At 37.7% G+C, this 18086-nt stretch overlaps 1 protein-coding gene across 3 annotated transcripts in view; it reads right to left on the bottom strand.

The window, feature by feature from the left end:
* LOC110828107 (leucine rich repeat protein connectin) overlaps nucleotides 1-18086 on the bottom strand; it is a 288857-nt gene that overhangs the window by 88156 nt on the left and 182615 nt on the right. Inside the window, exons 1-2 of one of the 3 annotated variants that reach the window (XM_022060468.2) lie at nucleotides 8718-8834; nucleotides 6128-6215 (exon numbers count right to left, since the gene is read on the bottom strand). The exons of 1 other annotated variant lie outside the window; for it this stretch is intronic. The gene's annotated coding sequence lies outside the window, so the exon portion shown is untranslated. Of the gene's footprint in view, nucleotides 1-6127; nucleotides 6216-8717; nucleotides 8835-18086 lie in introns of those variants that run through there. One more of the 3 variants, XM_022060467.2, reaches the window with a different exon arrangement.

The following is an 18086-nucleotide window of genomic DNA, read 5'->3' as shown; positions in this document are numbered from 1 at the left end:
ACTACTAACAACTCATAAAATTCACAAAGAATTATCATTATTTGTCAGGAATGAGTTTGGAATATGACGTCATTCTACAATTATTTCAAAATATATATTACAGATAAACTAATTCCGTAGCATCTAGTCTTCAAGACTGTGTAGGCACAAATAGCCACCGAAGGTGACACGACTCCAAACACCACAAGAACAAAATTCCTTCATGAATTAAATAATCTGGTTTATTAACATAAAATAATCCACCTCATATATTTTTCAGAAGGTACAGTAAACCAAGCGTCAGACTAAACACTAAAGTCCGATTAGAGCAGAAGTTACGTATGCCTAGACTTATACCTCCATTCCATCCTAAGTCTTCATAGCATGTGACGTAATTAAGCATAGGAACTTTACTTTAACCTTCCAACTTTCACATCTACTTCTCAGTCTTCTATAGTAGTTTCTATCCACAAAACTTACGCGCTAAAAAATATGTGAATTTATTGATTACAATGTTTGTACTGCATTCCATTCACAAATTTTATAAAAACTAAGGAAATATTTAAAACAGAACCCTTTTCAAAAACTACTACCCTCTCAGCCATCTATCAAATTCCATGCCTTTTACAGAATTCGGAAGTCCACAAACACAGGCACAAATCCTGTCCTGAGTCAGATTAATCCAGTCGTCCACACTATCACATCTTGTCTGTTAAGATCCTTTTTAATATCATCCTTCGGTCTAAGTTTATGTCTCCCAAATGGTCTCTTCCTTTCACGATTTTCGACTAAAACTTTTTATTTCTCTTCTCTACGTGCGTACTACATGCCTTGTCGATGTCATCCTCCATGGACCGATCACCCTAATAATAATAATGTTATTTGTTGTAAGTGTAAACTATTAAATTCCTCATTGTGTAATTTTCTCTAGTTTCCTGTTACTTTCTGTCTCCAGGGTCTAAATATTTTATTCAGCACTCCGTACTCATACATTCAAAATTAATGCTCTTTACTTATTCTGAGAGACCGTTTCTCAGGCACACAAAAGAGGTAAAACTTCATCTTGGCAATTTATAATCTTTTGACCTTCAGACAGAAATATCACATGACTTCGTGTCATTAATACGTCGAAAATATGGAAGGTCCCCCCCATTTATAAACGGTATATGAGTCGTGTTATAACGATTTTCTGAGATATGACATCATAGAAACGACCGATACCCCGATATATTATACACTAAACAGAGCACCCAGCATGAAATCAGATTACGTGTACCGCACCAACACTAGCTACTGCTGTTGAAATATTTTGATCTTACACAAGAACGCTGGCTGGAGAGCTATAGGGACGGTTTTCGTGAGCTGGTTTACGTTTCAGAGACGCATGTTCTAAGTATATGGGCAGCTAACGGGCAAAGTTATTAGAACATATTTCAAGTTGCAAGTTGTGTTATGTGTGTACAAAGAAGCTTCTTCCCAAGGGTCTGTGAGATACGACGTAGAAGAGAATGGGGCACACTTTCCTCTCGTAGCAGATTCACTGCAGCGTGGTAGCATTCAAAATATATTGGATAGCCAAAGTTAATTAAGTTTCTAAAATAAAATCCACGTGACTGGAATATAAACTTATTTTATATGCACAAGATGGTGTCATTTGCTCGTAGTGTCCAGGATAAGTTAGCAAAGCAATCCTATACAATTAATCACCCAAATCGTTGGGAGCGGGTGTTTAGTATTTGGAGAACGTTTTAAAATAACATTTAATTAAAAAAACTCTTAGCACGAAATTTTAGATGGGCAAATCAATAATTCAATTCAATTCAATTCAACTCATTTATTTAAGTACTTGACAACAGCCAAATAAGGCCAATAACAGCCAAGCACTTAACCAGAGTACAGGATAAAATATAATAAATAATTAAATTCATTTCAATAATAATAATAAAAGTAAAACATTACAAATACAAGAACAAACAAATGAAACTAAATATATAAATGTACCATATTGATGATAATAATAATAACAACAACAAGAGCCAACTGGCTCGACGGAACACAGACATTCTTGAGTAGCTATTACTAGCTTTGTGTAAAAAGAAAATGGTATTATTATATATTCAGTTCATTGTTTGTTTGATTTAGTATTGTAAGATTTGTATTGTTGTTAGTGCTTGGCTGTTATTGGCTGTTGTCAAGCACTTTAATAAATGAAATGAATTGAATTGAATGAAGGCTACTGATGTCTTATTATAATGAAACTGAAAGGGACAAAATCTGCAGGCAGAGGCAAGAAATAATTTCATTGCATTAACCCTAATATGGGGAATTCTAAATAGAACGTAAATGCAAAAGCTCTAAAACAGAATACAACTTTGGAAGTCGGGTAATTATCTCAACTGAATTCCTCAGTTCCACGCCACTTTCAACTACACATATTTCTTACACCTTTCTCTGCAAACTTTCCACGCAACGCGATGCTAAAAATCTCTTGAATTCCAGAAAATCTCATTACCAAGTTACGCAGATACCTATTTATTTAATTTATTTATCTATAGTTTATTTGAAAACGCTATCAGTGGCTGGTACTAGATAGTGCCTTACTAAAAATGGTTCATGAATGACGACTTGGAAACAAAGTGGAAAGAAGCGGGCAATTGCCTGAAGAGACTGAGGAAAGCCACGAAAGACCTCAGTCACTGTAGCCTGCGATAAAGTTAGTGCGTATAGGATTTGCAGCGCAGAGTCATCTTAGAACTCTTCGGTTTTCAAGTGTCGGCATTGTTAAATGTATTTCTGGAGCCCTGCGCATATCAGTCACATGTCATACGGTACATTCAGTGCCAGAGTGAAAGAAGCGAGATCATGAAGTCTGCATCTGCTGTGTGGATGATATACGTTTATAGAAATATATGCAGAGATATTCAGTACAGTTTGGAGATCGACTAGTAAGAAAGTCTATTGGCAACAGATGATAAAATTGTGGGAAAGATTAATGGCGAACGTTCTATTCATATTCAAATCTTTAGACTTCACAACCGAGGATGAGCCGAAGTTTATAACTTCGTGAAAATTCTGTATCATCTTTAAACGACGCCTTCAGTGTTGCTATTCTTTAACGTTATGCTATTAGGCTTCTAGGCTGATGACGTCAAAGCACTAATGTATCAGACATTAATCCCACATGACACGACCATACTCTCTGCATATACCAATTAGGTTGACTGGGGATTGAACCTGGGTATTATGTGTGGAGAAACTACTCTACTCTGTTTCACCTAATCACAGTGAATTATGTCCCGTTATTTTATGTACATACTGACTGAAAGACGATAATCGATTGCGGTAATAATTACTTGTAGCACTGGTCTTCGTCTACCTCTCTTGAGAGTTATAGAATTTGGATTATTTCTGAAATAATTCCTTAGTCGATTTTTATTCCTTAATGTATCCTTGTGCAGAAGAATTATTCATAACAATGACAGATTTTATATTTACACTAATGGAAAAAGACAGATAATATTTAATTGGGAGTGATATATTTCGTACCTTTATTCGTCAACCTCTACTTTTCGACGGTATACACTATACAGGGTGATTCTAAAAGGACTTTACAACTTTGAAAGTGTATAGAAATTTATTCAGAAGGCTTACAGAATCGGTTGGGGTGTCAAGAAGTGCTAGTTTCTTCTGTTCGTACGATGTCCGCCTAGTAGTGACATCTCCTGGAGTTAATAGCGCATGAAAACAACCAAATAGAAATATAAAATTGGTTTTATATAACACGTTCGGTTAATAAATAGTATTACTTCAATAGGTCAATAAGAAATTTGAATTTTTCTGACGATAGTGCGTTATAATATGTAAAATCTTTCTGTTTGTTTCCGTCATACAAATTACAAAATTACTTTTCGAAACCTATATTCTGCTTCCGTTTTCACGTAAAAAGGAGGGATTACATTAAACCTACCTGTCTGGCCCCCCGATAGAGCTAGCCTCGGACCTGTCTGTGGCTATCTGAAGATGGAAAAAAAATCTAGCTGCGGAAAATTTGTATTTTTATGAGACGACAAATGACATCAAGATATAAAATATTAACATTTAAGAACATTTTTGATTCAACGCAGTGTGATCTGCTTTGTAGTTATAGATTTATAAGTTAGACGCGCTAAACTTAGCGCACGCATTTTATAAGAACTCACTGCTGAAAGACACGCGTGTCCTGCTCAGATGTGAAGCAAGTACCTTAACAGTCTCCAAGAAATTTACGCACAGATTTGTAAGCGAATAGATTTTCAAGAGTTAAGCTACCATGGTAGTAGACTTCCAAAGGCTTACGAACTAAGACTTGCTTTGTAATGTAACATTAATTACTCTGTCATTATTGCTACATTACGAAGGTAAATGTGCGTTTAAACTCGGTATTTTGAGCAGATTATGTTACATTCCTGCCAACACGTGGATGAATTGTTGCTGATTACTTTTCGACAATGACAACCAATTAATGTAACCATGGAGAGATTAAACCATTACATATCCGCAGTCGGGATGCAGGAATTTCCAGGTTCCATTATTAATTCAAGAAATGGTGTTTATTATTAAGACATTTAATATCTGATTTTCTTATGAATCACAAAAGGTAAAGTTGTCCCAGGTCCTTGACCAAACACCAGGCCATATATCTATGTTGAGAAGTTGAGAAATACCACCATTATTAATGTTAGTGAACTGAACGAATTCAAACTTCCAACTTTTTGGCACAATGAATTAATGTCAATGAATTTCCTCCTAATCTGCGTACAAAGACTTCAAATAATCCCTTCTCAGACCAGCGGAATTTTATTCAAATAACTATAAATTAATTTCAATAGTAAACTTTACTATAGAGAAGCTTTGGGTTACATTGCTACTGAATTATTCAAACTCGTTTAAATGTTATCTGTAAATAAGTTGCTAACATTGTGTTTGTTTTTATTTTTCACAACCTTGATAGAAAAAATTAATTTTCCTGACTCGTTACGGGAGCGTGGATTTTACTGATACAGATCTCCTTATTGTACTGTGTAACAATGTAAACATATATTTTCTAAAAAACTTCACATACGTCAATGCTATTAGAAGTCCCACACGTTGTGCGTCAAATGTTCTTTCATAACACCCTTCCTATTATACTACTTAGGTAATGTGAGAGGGCGTCGTTAAGGCTTGATATTTGCTACAGGTGATACGTGTTTTAAACAAAAACAAATGTATGTCAAATAGGGATAGAATTAGGGGTTGCAAATATTACCATATTCAGTACAATGGGGCGAAGTTTTTTCATGTGTTCATTTAATCCTAGAAGGGTGGTAGTTAAGGATAAGAGTACTTGTGCATGTGGTCAGCTCATGAAATAACATTTTTCGCCAATTTAGTAGTGGCTATTAGCCGTACTTGTAAAGCAAATGTACATGGCTAGTATCAGGTGATTTCCATTTTGCATTCTGTTTCATTATTCGTGCAAAATAACGCACTATTTGCAGAAAATAAGAACAATGTAGCAAACAATTTTACACAGTACAGACCAATAAAAAATACCGAATTGTGTTCAGTCTAGTTATACAAATATGTAGTTGAAAAAACACGCCTAACAAATTAATTCGTTTTCTACTGGTGAGCAGTTGAATTATCAATCGGCAACATACTACATTGACAGAAATTTCTATGGGTTCCTCGATCCGTCTAGCTGAATGGTTAGGCAACCAGATAACCTTCAACTAAACCTCCATTTTCGGTTCCTTTATACACTCGAGGTTCGTTCGACCGACCATTCTACTTGCTTTACAAAAGTCCAACAATCCAACCCCCCAGTACCACAAGGTTGACCCCAGGACCTTTATCCTCTGATCTCAATAGACATTTTTATGTAAATTTCAGTATTATTTTCAAATGTCATCTCACTGTAAGTTATTTTCTACATTATTACAAGTCAGTGTAACGTACAGAATTGAAATAAGGCGAGGGAAATCAGGAACTAGCCGCTTCAGAACACAACCCGCAGTATTAAAACGGAATCCATGGAGCGTTTTCTAGAAACGTAACTAAGGCTGTAAGTCAGGACATACGTACATGATATTTAAATTACGCCACGATCGTTTCCTTCCAGACTTACCAATCACAGTCCTCTTACTCATAACCCTGATGATGGAGGCAGCAAGGATTTCGAAAACGTCGGTAAACGTCTACCCGACTACACGGCACTACAACAGAGAAGATAGCCATTTTCGTACTCACCGCCGTGAGAACCTAAAATCCTACTCTTTATATTAGACGCGAACAAATATTTCTGTATCATACAACGCTGTTAAATTACTTCCAAACCAATTAATGGTAAGTGAAAATAGGAAAACGTTTACAGCACAGTTTACTCTATAAAGCAGACTCCTTGAGAATATGACAACAAGAAATTTGCTTCTCCCTTTTGTGAAATCCGAAAGTTCATTACCGTATTCCCAAAATCCTGCCACTGATCCCTATCCGCAATCAGATGAACCCAGTCAGTCCATAGCGTCATATCCTGTTTGTTAAAGATCCATTTTATATTACCGTCCGAACTGTACCTAACTGATCATTTCTTTCAAAATATGGAAAGGGGAGGGGGGAATTTCACGTGACTCAGTAAGTGATGGGGGTATCGACTTTTCCCCTTTGAAATTTACAGGCCTCTACTTTTAATGCAGAACGGGAAACCTCACACCAAGAGACTTCGTGTCAATAGTTCAGACTCTAATATGAAACCACTGCCTACATCGAAACACTTACACAGATCAGAAGACCCCCGCCCCTCAGATGTGTCAGTGAAGTTGACTAGTTGGCAAGTTAACGTTTAAATCAATCCACTCACGCCATCTTGATTTTTTCGCACAATTAGTCACGTGACTTTGACATCATAATAGCAAAACGGCTGGCATGATTCAAGTCTAAACCGCTGCGAGTGGGCATTTTCCCTTCAGTTCGGAATATGAGATTCGCCCTTCGAGGACTGGGACAAAGCTTCACAGCCTCCCTACATCGCTTTACCCTGTTGGGTTGTGCCAAGAAGAACAAAGGTTTATGGAGTGTGTTATTAACCACACTGTATCAAACACGTTATCAGTTGGTCAGATTTGAGGTTTTCACGGCGACAAGTGTGAAGATGACGTTTTATAAAATGTTGCACCGTGTAGTTTGATACGTACTGACCAACATTTCAGAACAGCTTTCTGCCTCACTGCGGACTGGGTGACTTAGGGCAGTGGTATTCGACCTTTTTTGTTCGCGTACCCCCAGATATAATTTCTCTTCAACTTTGTACCCTAAAAGTTGTTGGTGTATAATTCAAGTTATACATAATATATAAGCTACATCTAAAATAAATTAAATAAATTACATTACTGATTATTCAGTGTTTATCATAATTTTTTTTTTTTAAATTTTACGTAGCCCCTAAGATGTCTTCGCGTACCCCTTGGGGTACGCGTACCTCAGGTTGAATACTACTGGCTTAGGGAACACTAATCATCACCGAATTAACCAAAGCCCTCCAACGGTCCCTGTCGTGGGCCAGCAAAATCCAATTGCCTTCAACTCCTATCGCACATAGAGCCTGCTTGATATTAACCTCCCATCTACGTCTAGGTCTCCCCTCAGCCTTTCCGACCAACACCCAGTGCGCATCTCATCCTTCTTGACGTAATGACCTTGGCCATATTGGGGGAGGAATACAAATTTTTAAGCTCATCATTATGAAGTTTTCTTCTCTTTATCTCCTAGGCCCAAATATCCTCCAAACACCTGCAATCTATGTTCCTCTAAGCTCTAGCGATCACTCTAAAGGAAACGCTAAGATAATGTGTCTAAATACGCTATAGTTAGGAATCTTTCCTCCATAGCAACGAACACAAAATCATATTTCATTCAACAACAATGAAATAAGTACACCGAAATTAAATGCAGGCTTATAAGACAGTGATAATCGACTCATGCCAACATATCAGACATATACATTAAATTCCCTTTCAAATAGGTCTTAAACAAGAATTGTGTCTTCTGGGTTGTTGCGCTGTGTAGTATGGTCGATGTTTACCAACGTTTCACAGGTCATCGCCCTGATGACAGAGGCAATATGACCTTTGAAACGTTGGTTAACATCCACCAGACTACACAGCGCAACAATTCAGAAGACAGAAATCTTCATACTCACCGCTGTGAAAACCTAAACCTGAATTATAAACACTTACTCTAAGACAACCCAACAAGAATGAAATATGAGTACTTCATACAATTTACATGCGGTTTTCTTTTAAAAATTTACTGGCTTAACTTAATATTTGTTTTCGTTATGGGTTTTAGCCGAAACTTCGTACACCTTCCTCCCATATGTATGCTGAATATCCCGTTGACTTAATTTTCATCTACGCGTTTAATATCACAGGATGTCCAAGAAAATATGTATACATACCTCTGCGTATACATCTTTTTAGGACACCTGTACTTGGTGAAATGTACAATTTATGAAATTTTATAAATCCTACTGATTTTTCTATCTCCGCCGTACAAATATTCTCCCCAACACCCTGTTCTCAATTACCGTTTCTTGCTTGTACGTTTTCATAGTAAAAACACATTTTTCTTATAGTAAACATTAAATCAAGTAACCTCTTATCTACACATGTATACACGTACAGACTGACGTACAGATAATACACAGCAAATATACTAACAGCGCGCCTGTAGCAATCCGCTGGGAAATTGGTGGATACGATCGGCTAAGCTGGTTTCTGATACATGCGGCTACTCCTGAAGGTTTGAATCACAATGACGAAGGCTGATGCAGACAATTCCAGGATATTGTGTCTGGTGTAGGTGTAGCCGGAAGGTGCATGCGCAGGATTGTCCCCCTCCTTGCACCCTTTTCAGCCCCTAACCTTGGCCCACATTCGGCGTATAGTAGACGTTATGAGTGACAGCTAACATTGCGCGTTGTGACTACGTTCACGTAAAGAGAAAGCCTACGTTACTCCGATTTGGAATCGATTATTAATTATTTTTCCGAAGCAACAAATCTACTCGTATATTCGAACGGACATGGCTTGTTTAACTTGGGTTGTGACTGCCATAACTTATTAATAGATAGACTCAACATAACCTCAACAAGAGGTTTTCCTTTGCAACTAATGTGAAATTTTTGCCCGACGCCCATTAAAATCCACTTCCACTCGCTGTAACCGAACAACTGTTCAACTATGTTCTTCACCATCAGCAACAGAACAGTTTTTACAGCAGTAAATACCACAAAGTAGAATTATAGGTGTATATATTTTTATCGTTCAATCTTATGGATTGGAGACTTTAAAATTAAACATCAGAACTGTGGGACAACAAGCATTTTCCTTTCCATACAAATGTATACTACAGTCTCACTTCTCCAACGCATAAACTGTCATACCGACATTTGCATGAGGTAGAACATTTAAAAAAAACTCCTGGACTCTGCGCTTCATGTAGCTTGTTTCAATTTGGACTATACTTTCTGTCACAGAATAAGACATGACATAGTTCCATTACCATTGCAACTATTATTTCCATAATTCTGCACTCCATTCTCGAGTTTTTAGTCAAAGAACGTAAAGATTGGTCTCCATTTACACAGATTATTTTTACGCGTTTTTGGTTTAAAGCGGTTATAAAATGCGTACCACTTTTTCGCTACAAAGAATTAATTCAAGGATTACTCTCTTCTGATTTGTTACGCCGTGTAGACTGATAGTAGTTTATCGACTTTTCAGAGGTCTTTGCTACCTCTACCATCAGAGGATAGCTCAGTCAGTATAGTGACTAGCTACAAGCTGGACGACCGGGATTCGATCCCCGACGGGGGCAGAGGATTTTTCCTCTGGCCTCTGCGTCCAGACTGGCTCTGTGGCCCACCCAGCCTCCTCTACAATTGGTACCGGGGTCCTTTCCCGGGGGTAAAGCCGGCCGGGGCGTGATGCTGACCACTCACCCCCACCTAGTGCCGGGGTCAAGGAAGAGAGGAGCTATACCTCCACTCACCCCAAGCGCCTACATGGCGTATAGTGGGACAAACTTTACTTTTTTACTTTTTACCATCAGGGTGATGATTAAATACATGGTGGAAAATCATATACTGACGTGTACAAAAATGCAATTTTACAGAAAAGATTTTAAAAGATATACAGGCAATATAACAATTTTTACAGTTATCTATCTAAATTTTTCACCTTTATAATGTTTTTCTGGCAGTGTACCACAACGAGTTTATTCTAAAATTGAAAAATACCGGTTAGAGCCATCAGCTTGTGGTTTCCCACCACAGAAAACACCTCAGGCGATTTACAATATTATGTTCTTCCCAAAACAACTTGTTTTGCTTATGGGGTCAGAAAGCATATTTGTCGATAATATTGGGGTAAACACTTTATAATGATAGGAGTTCTCTTCATACCTTCAGAGAAATAACAGAATAAAGATCATCACGCCAGAAAAGCACGTCATTTAAATAATAATTGACCTTGGCGTAAGATCAAGTTATCAAGCGTTCGGAAACTTGAAACAACTTTCACGTGAATTCTACGAGAATGGTAATTTCTCATACCGTTGCTGTGGCTCGACTAAAAGGAAACTGGAGAAAGGGGAAGTGAGAGAGAGTGAAAGTTAATTTGTAAGTTACAAATGCGAGCGGGATGCTTTGCGAAATGGCAGGTGCTTCGCCGTGCAACAGACAGCGACTATCGATCATCGAATCGAGGAAGTGGGTATTTGGGTACAACCTCTTTAAACTATTATGAATGAAAAAGAATGAAAAGCTACGTTCTGTGACAGTGCAACGCATGAAGCTTCCAGTACTACGGTTCTAGATGAATGAATGACATGGCACGTGTCTTTGAGCAAAGCTTTTTCTACAATTTTATTATAGCTTGAATATCACTTTGACAGAAAAGCGTGTAGGTTCTTATGTCTAGCTATATTTATTGTTTGGTTTTAACCATATATGTAATGTGTTGTCAAATTATATTGAAACTACCTACTACCAAATTTCATGAAAAGCCAATCAGCACGACACAAGTTATTTAATGCGACAAACAGATGGGAAAATATGGCGATGCTAATTGGCGTACTTTTGAAATTCGTTGATATAAATTCACTATTGACGACAAGCTTCTTAGAAGCCCTTTACATTTGTTACGTGGATACATTTTTCGTCCAGGCTATACAAATAAATCCTGTTAAAGGCAGGTAGATTTTGTACGTACCAAACATTTCCAAACGAATACACACAGAAAGCCATTTTTCCTTATTTGATTTAGAATCTCTCTGAAGATAACACATGTAGCGTTTGTTCATAACAAATTCCATAAAATTAGATTTGTGTTGTTGCTTGTCCGATATAAAATTTTATTTCTGTGCTAGGTTCTGAAGAGATACACAATATTGTTGCTACATTTCCATCTATTTATCAGAAACCTGAAAGCAGCCTCTAAGTGCAGATCCAAGTGCTGCTTCCATCAATCAAATTTCATAGTCTATGGTCACATCCAGTGAAAAGAGTACATTTACTCGTGTGCATAAGTTTAACGGTAAACCAGCTGTCAAAATAGTGATGTTGGATGATTAATCCCCATTCACTCTGCTCGACAGGTGATGGAATACAGACACCCTGCAGATCTTAACAATATCGACAGCTCAAGCCTATCATTTAAGTAACGAAGATTTTTAGAGACGCTTCAAAATAACGCGTGTGCTTACGTTTGCTTCGATGTGTCGGCTATTTGTGTTCATGTCACTCTTTTCGATCAATCGATTTTGATTACGTAAGGTACTGTGAGTATTACCGAAGTAAACGCATCTAACAGACATCTTAAATAAAACGTTTTTTATACAAATAACAGTTCTATTAAAGAATTACAGACCTAGGACTTTAACAGACTTTACCTTCGTGATAAAAGAGGGGAGTTAACATATGCTGTTAAATACAAATTAATTTTTCGTGTATTTTTGCCTGCTGTCTCCCCTCAACAGGGTTTTCCCCGAATAATCAGCGAAGAAGCACACCTGATCAACACAATATCTTGGATTTTAGATGAACAACATCTAGTGCGTCGTTCATATCCCATATTAAGTTGACGTACTGCGGGATACATGAAATTCTATCGACTGTGTGCTCCAATATGTAATTTGGATTCCCACTTCTAACCATAAGAGAAAGGTAGACTCAGAAGCAATAGCACAACCTGCTCAGTAAAGTCGACTCAATCTAGTACTCAACTTATTAATCTATTTTATTTTGAAGATGGCTGTCTTCTGGGTTGTTGCGCCGTGTAATCTGTTAGACATTTACCTCCGTAAAACCTCAAATCCTACTCAGTTTATTGAATAAAAAAACAATGTCCTTTTTGAGATGCTGACAGACTTTTACGTGGTCAAGAAATTACCCTTCATTTATGCAAACCTAAGGTTCATACCATGCTCGCAAGAGCCCGCTACTGCACCGCACTGTGTACCCGGCAACTGTACTCCACATTTCATTTAGGCTATTTACATTTATGTCTACCAAGCGGCCTCTTCTCTTCAGGTTTTCAGACAAATTATTTCCATACAACTGACGTTAAATTTCATGAAAAAGAACAAAACTCTTATTACCATATTTGGGGTTTTTTGGAACGAGACTATGCGCTACAATTTTATTGCCACATTCAGTTCTAACAACCGTCTAGCTGTAAGATTGCACTACAAGAAGAAGAACTGAAGGAGAAGTGGGGAATATAAAATAAACAAGATGCCCTCCATCTTGATGAATCACTGCAAACAGCGAACTCTTGCGGGTTATTTAAGAAATAAGCAGCAACATCCCGATTTAGGTAAGCAAAATATCATACTCCTATTGATTGATAAAACATATGTTAATCCATCTACGTATCTTGCATACAAAATACGTAAACAGGTACAAAGGTTGAGATTGAAATGAAAACAAGAGTTTTAATTTATTTGAAGCTTTCTGTCTTCTGGGTTGTTGCGCTGTGTAGTCTGGTCGATGTTTACCAACGTTTCAGAGGTCATACTTCCTCCGTCATCAGGGCGATGACGGAGGCAGTATGACCTCTGAAATGTTGGTAAACATCGACCAGACTACACGGCGCAACAACCCAGAAGACAGAAATCTTCATACTCTGATGACGGAGGCAGTATGACCTCTGAAACGTTGGTAAACATCGACCAGACTACACAGCGCAACAACCCAGAAGACAGAAATCTTCATACTCATCGCCCTGATGACGGAGGCAGTATGACCTCCGAAACGTTGGTAAACATCTACCAGACTACACAGCGCAACAACCCAGAAGACAGAAATCTTCAAACTCACCATCGCCCTGATGACGGAGGCAGTATGACCTCTGAAATGTTGGTAAACATCGACCAGACTACACAGCGCAACAACCCAGAAGACAGAAATCTTCATACTCTGATGACGGAGGCAGTATGACCTCTGAAACGTTGGTAAACATTGACCAGACTACACAGAGCAACAACCCAGAAGACACAATTCTTCATACTCACCGCTGTGAAAACCTCAAAACTTACATTTAATTTATTTGTTGAAGAAAGGACTATCTCCTTCAAGAGGCTCATCTGTAAAGAACTTCATGTTCGCATAGATAAATATTTAAATATTATAAGTACGCAAAGGTCCAGGAGAATTATAAAAGAATGGTACTGAACAGCTCGGATTAGGTAGAGTGTACAAAGGCATGTTTCATTCGCCTTTAAGGCCTAGTGGGAACTATGAGTACCACATGGTTTAACAATCGATTATTATACGTTTTATATGAGTCTCAGGGTAAACAGCGATCATTTTCTTGAAGAGCATTAACTCGTCTACCTTTCAAATGATTATGGGTTGTTTCCTTCACGGTATAAACACTGAATTATTAAGTATTAGATGAGCTTCGACTTCAAAGGGTTACTCTGTTTAGTGTTATAATAAATAACACAGGCAGCCATTATTACAGAGACTATATTTTACTAAATAAATTGACGTAGAAGCAAATCTAGTCTAGTATTAATTAAGCAAACAAACAAAAACTTTGTTAATAATACGACTACGTGTGTTATTGTGAAACAGGGTCTTCTATTTTTAAATCTTGTACTGTCTGACGTAGGGTACCAAGTGATTTTGTATACTCGTAAAAATTTCTATTAATGCCTCAAAATTATCATACAGCGTCTATATAGAAACACTACGCTATTTTTAATTATCAATAAATCCATTTGAATTTCATCCATTGTTGTTTGACAGCGAATATTTAATCAAAATAGAAGGTTGTTTTAAAGCCGTCAAAGTGCGCCGATGGGTCAAAGGCCGTGCCAAAATGTCCCAGACCCACGGCTAAACAATCGTGAACACAAAGCAAGCATTCTATCAATAAACCAAAACTGCTTGGTCCAATTTCCTCCTGAATTAAAAAGCGACGATGGAACACAAAGATAAAAGGGACATGGACACATCAGGACAACTAAATAAAGATTCCAAAATGAACAAAAGTGTTCAGATCACAACACAAACTTCCATGAACTTCCGTCAGCGACCAGACAATGCATGCTTCACCGCTTGTGTGATTTTGTTGCAGCCTGACAGTCACTCAGAAGCTGCAGAAATCTAAGCTGTCGTCACCCGAAATCCTTTTAAGGCCACTCGACTCAGAGAAGAAGTCTCTTCAAGTCAGAATAATTTATTTATCCTTCCTCTTTTACTCTGTGCATGAATCCCAAGGTGCAGACGAAGGTGTGGAAAAAGCTGGCGGGTCACTCCACTCCTTGATCCACACAGTCGTGACATTAACAACGAATGACAAAAAAATAAAAAATAAAAAGAAGGGCTCAAGACGAAATTAAAGGCATAGTAGCCATGCGGTCATGTCTTACCCCGCCCACAGCTTTTCCGTCGGTCAACAAAAACACTTACCGTAACAAGAACGTGGGGTGAATTAAAACCTACAGTAAAATATATTCACATGGAGCCCCCGGAGTCTGGACACTTTGCGTTTCACATATGTTACCGTTCATAAAATGCTACTAAAAATTACGAAATATAAGCCTGTGTAAAACAAGTGTTCGCCCAGAATTTGACATTTAACCTTTACGAATGGGGCAAGTAACATGGGTGAGCGTCTGGCTTCGATGTGTTTGGAAAACGACGTCATCAATGGGATTCCCCACGTGATTGGGCAGTTGGCCGTGGATTCCCCATTTAATAACTTTCGCGAAGCAAAACCTCACACAGGTTTTTCTTCATACACGTAAAAATCACAACACAAAGGGAATGGTCTTCATATGCGATAGGAACTGAAAAAAAGTTCGCTGATACAACAATTATAATGGACACAGAAGAACTGTACAGTTGAAGACCATGCGATGACATGAAGGAAAATTAGAAATTCTGTGCATTCAGCACGTAAAGGACAGACGTGATATGAATACATGAACGGACAAGACTATTTGGGAGACCCAGAGCAGATGGGAGGATAATATTAAAATGTTCCTTGGAATAACAGAGTATGCGGATGTAGAATGGGTTCGAGTGGCTCACGATACGGACTACTGGTCAGTTCATTTAAATAAAGTAATGAACATTCCGGTTTCCTAAAAAGGTGGGATTTTCTTTACTACATGAACAGACATCAGCGTCTTAAGAACAATTGTTTTCCGTACTGTTAGTTTAACATGGTTGAAGAGATTGCTAAGTAGAAAAAATATATAAAGACAACACAGAATATAACCATAAAAGGTGAAGGGTGGGAGAGAGACCACAGAAGATGCAGGCTGGTACAGGTATTAAGTCACCTAATCCGTGACAGCAAAGAGGAAAGAAATTGTAAAAGATGTGCGTAAGTGAAAGGGCGATGTTGCCTGGTTCATAGAGAAACGAGAATTAAGGTCTGCTGCATTACTGCTCTGTAGCCGAAAATATATTTTACACAAGAGTTACTTAATGCTAAGTGCTTTTGTGATCCAGTTAACAAAATCTGGTCCCAGAGAATAGACCACAGTCTTTCCACCTACATATTGTGCTTCTAGGTGCTTCAGAATACGACTGCATTAAATCAAACCCACGCCACACCCGGTGGTCCAAGTGCACGCATCGAAATCACACAAGTTCGAACCCTTCGCATGGCATTTGTGGTCGTATTGAAAAGAAGACAGAACGGAGGAACGAAATAAATATAATAATATACAAAATACAACACAAACAACTAGAGAAAAATTCCAACAGAAAGGAAAAGAGCTAACCAAAATGAAAGAAATGAAAATAGAGAAAGAATTAAATTAACAAAATGTAATTAAGAGAGGAACAGAAAGCAGGCGAGACATATTACCATTGGTCTTTTAAAGGATTAACAGCATAAAAATAATATTAAATTGTTTTAGTCTCCTGAAAAGTTTTGAATTACAAATATCGGACAATGTTCTACTAACTCAACCAACTGTTGCGTTTCGTAATAACGGTTCAGGCGTTGTTTGAAGGAGGCTTACAAGATGTGCCCAGAACCTTCACAGTAAAGAAAAGAGACTTATGAAATGAGTGTTATGCCTTACTGCAATCGTCAGTCACTGACTTACCCAATATAAAAAGACATTTGTTTTCACAACTTCAGTCTCTTAGGTACAGGCTCTTGTGAAAAACATTTTGCTGACAATATTCGATATGTAAACTATACTCCCTTAGAGACCAACGATCCATATCAGTTCGTACTACTTTATTAGGAATAAAAACCCTTGCTTTTAGAAACATTTGTTTATACGTTAAATATTAAAGTTGTTCTGTCAGATGGACTTAATCTGTCCTCAAGCTGCTTTCTCAGTCAACTGTGATCAAAATTACGAACAGAGACGCTGGTGATGCGTCGTTCAGACAACTCGTTCGTTCGTCGTCAGCAAATGAGGAAAACTCCAAATTGAATGTAAAATATCTAAACTGTAACAAACAGCTGATAAGGAAGGAAGAGAGCAAGAAAATATAAAGAAGAAAGAAACAAATAAAACACAATGGAAAATAAATAAAGGAAGATAAAGAACAAGAATAAACAGGAAACAAACCAAAGTGACGAAGGAAAGGAACAAAGAAAGCATAGAATAGAAAATGTTAAATAAATGAAAGAGATAGACGAATTAAAAAGAGAAAATACAAACGAAGATGAATAAATAAAGAATACAAGAAAGGAATGAGGAAGAAACAAATAGAAAAAATCAAAACAAATGATCAAATGAAGAACAACTCCTTCTATAAAGCTTAGTACCTTTTTTACAGTAACCTACAAAAACAGTTGCTCTGTGATAATGAATTTTCGAGGTAGTGAGCATTTTTCTTTGTCAACCGTTGGATAGACCGGAGTTACTTCAGGCGGACGGCAGGGTCTTTGGTTACGACGTCGTGGAGTTACTCGAGCCTGCTCCAGGGATACTCAAACTAACCTGCATTCGGACTGACAAGTAACGGTGTTAAGTCCACGTCTCGTTTTAAAATTTCATTTTCTTTAACGTAACTGAATTGTGTGTTAGATAACAACATGCAGCCATTATCACCTAAGAGTCACTCGCAACAAGCAAACAACAACAACAACAACAACAACACATTACGATATTTTCGGTTATGGTATTAAAACAAGAACCCTTTAGGACAGAATCGTGTTACCCCGGGTAACACTTTGAAAAACAAAACATTAAAAATTCGCCTGGCTGGCTGGCTGGATGTGCCTAACGATGCATTTTATCTGATCGGCTCTACTGTGTTCCAGTTAACCGATTACCACTGAACCATGAAAGTAAGAAAACTTTTTATTTATCGGTTTTTAAAGTGTTAGCCGAGCTAACACGGTTAACATACGGGAAGAGGCCATTTGGGAGAAGGGTGCGTAATGGGAGGATGTTGAAACACGGGTTAAAAAAACAGAATATTGAAAGTGTGGGTTAGAATCAATTGGTTGCCGATATATCTAGCGAGGGATCCAATGAACACGATGGACTAATGAATTTTTGAGTTCCATAAACATAGGAAAGTGATGCTTTTTGTCAGT

The sequence above is a fragment of the Zootermopsis nevadensis genome, unplaced genomic scaffold (assembly GCF_977971745.1).
Source record: "Zootermopsis nevadensis isolate Lab colony 2312 unplaced genomic scaffold, Znev_1.0 Znev_ptg000011l, whole genome shotgun sequence".
Classification (NCBI taxonomy): domain Eukaryota; kingdom Metazoa; phylum Arthropoda; class Insecta; order Blattodea; family Termopsidae; genus Zootermopsis; species Zootermopsis nevadensis.
The sequence above is the reverse complement of the archived record's forward strand: the minus strand, read 5'-3'. Positions and strand labels throughout refer to the sequence as shown.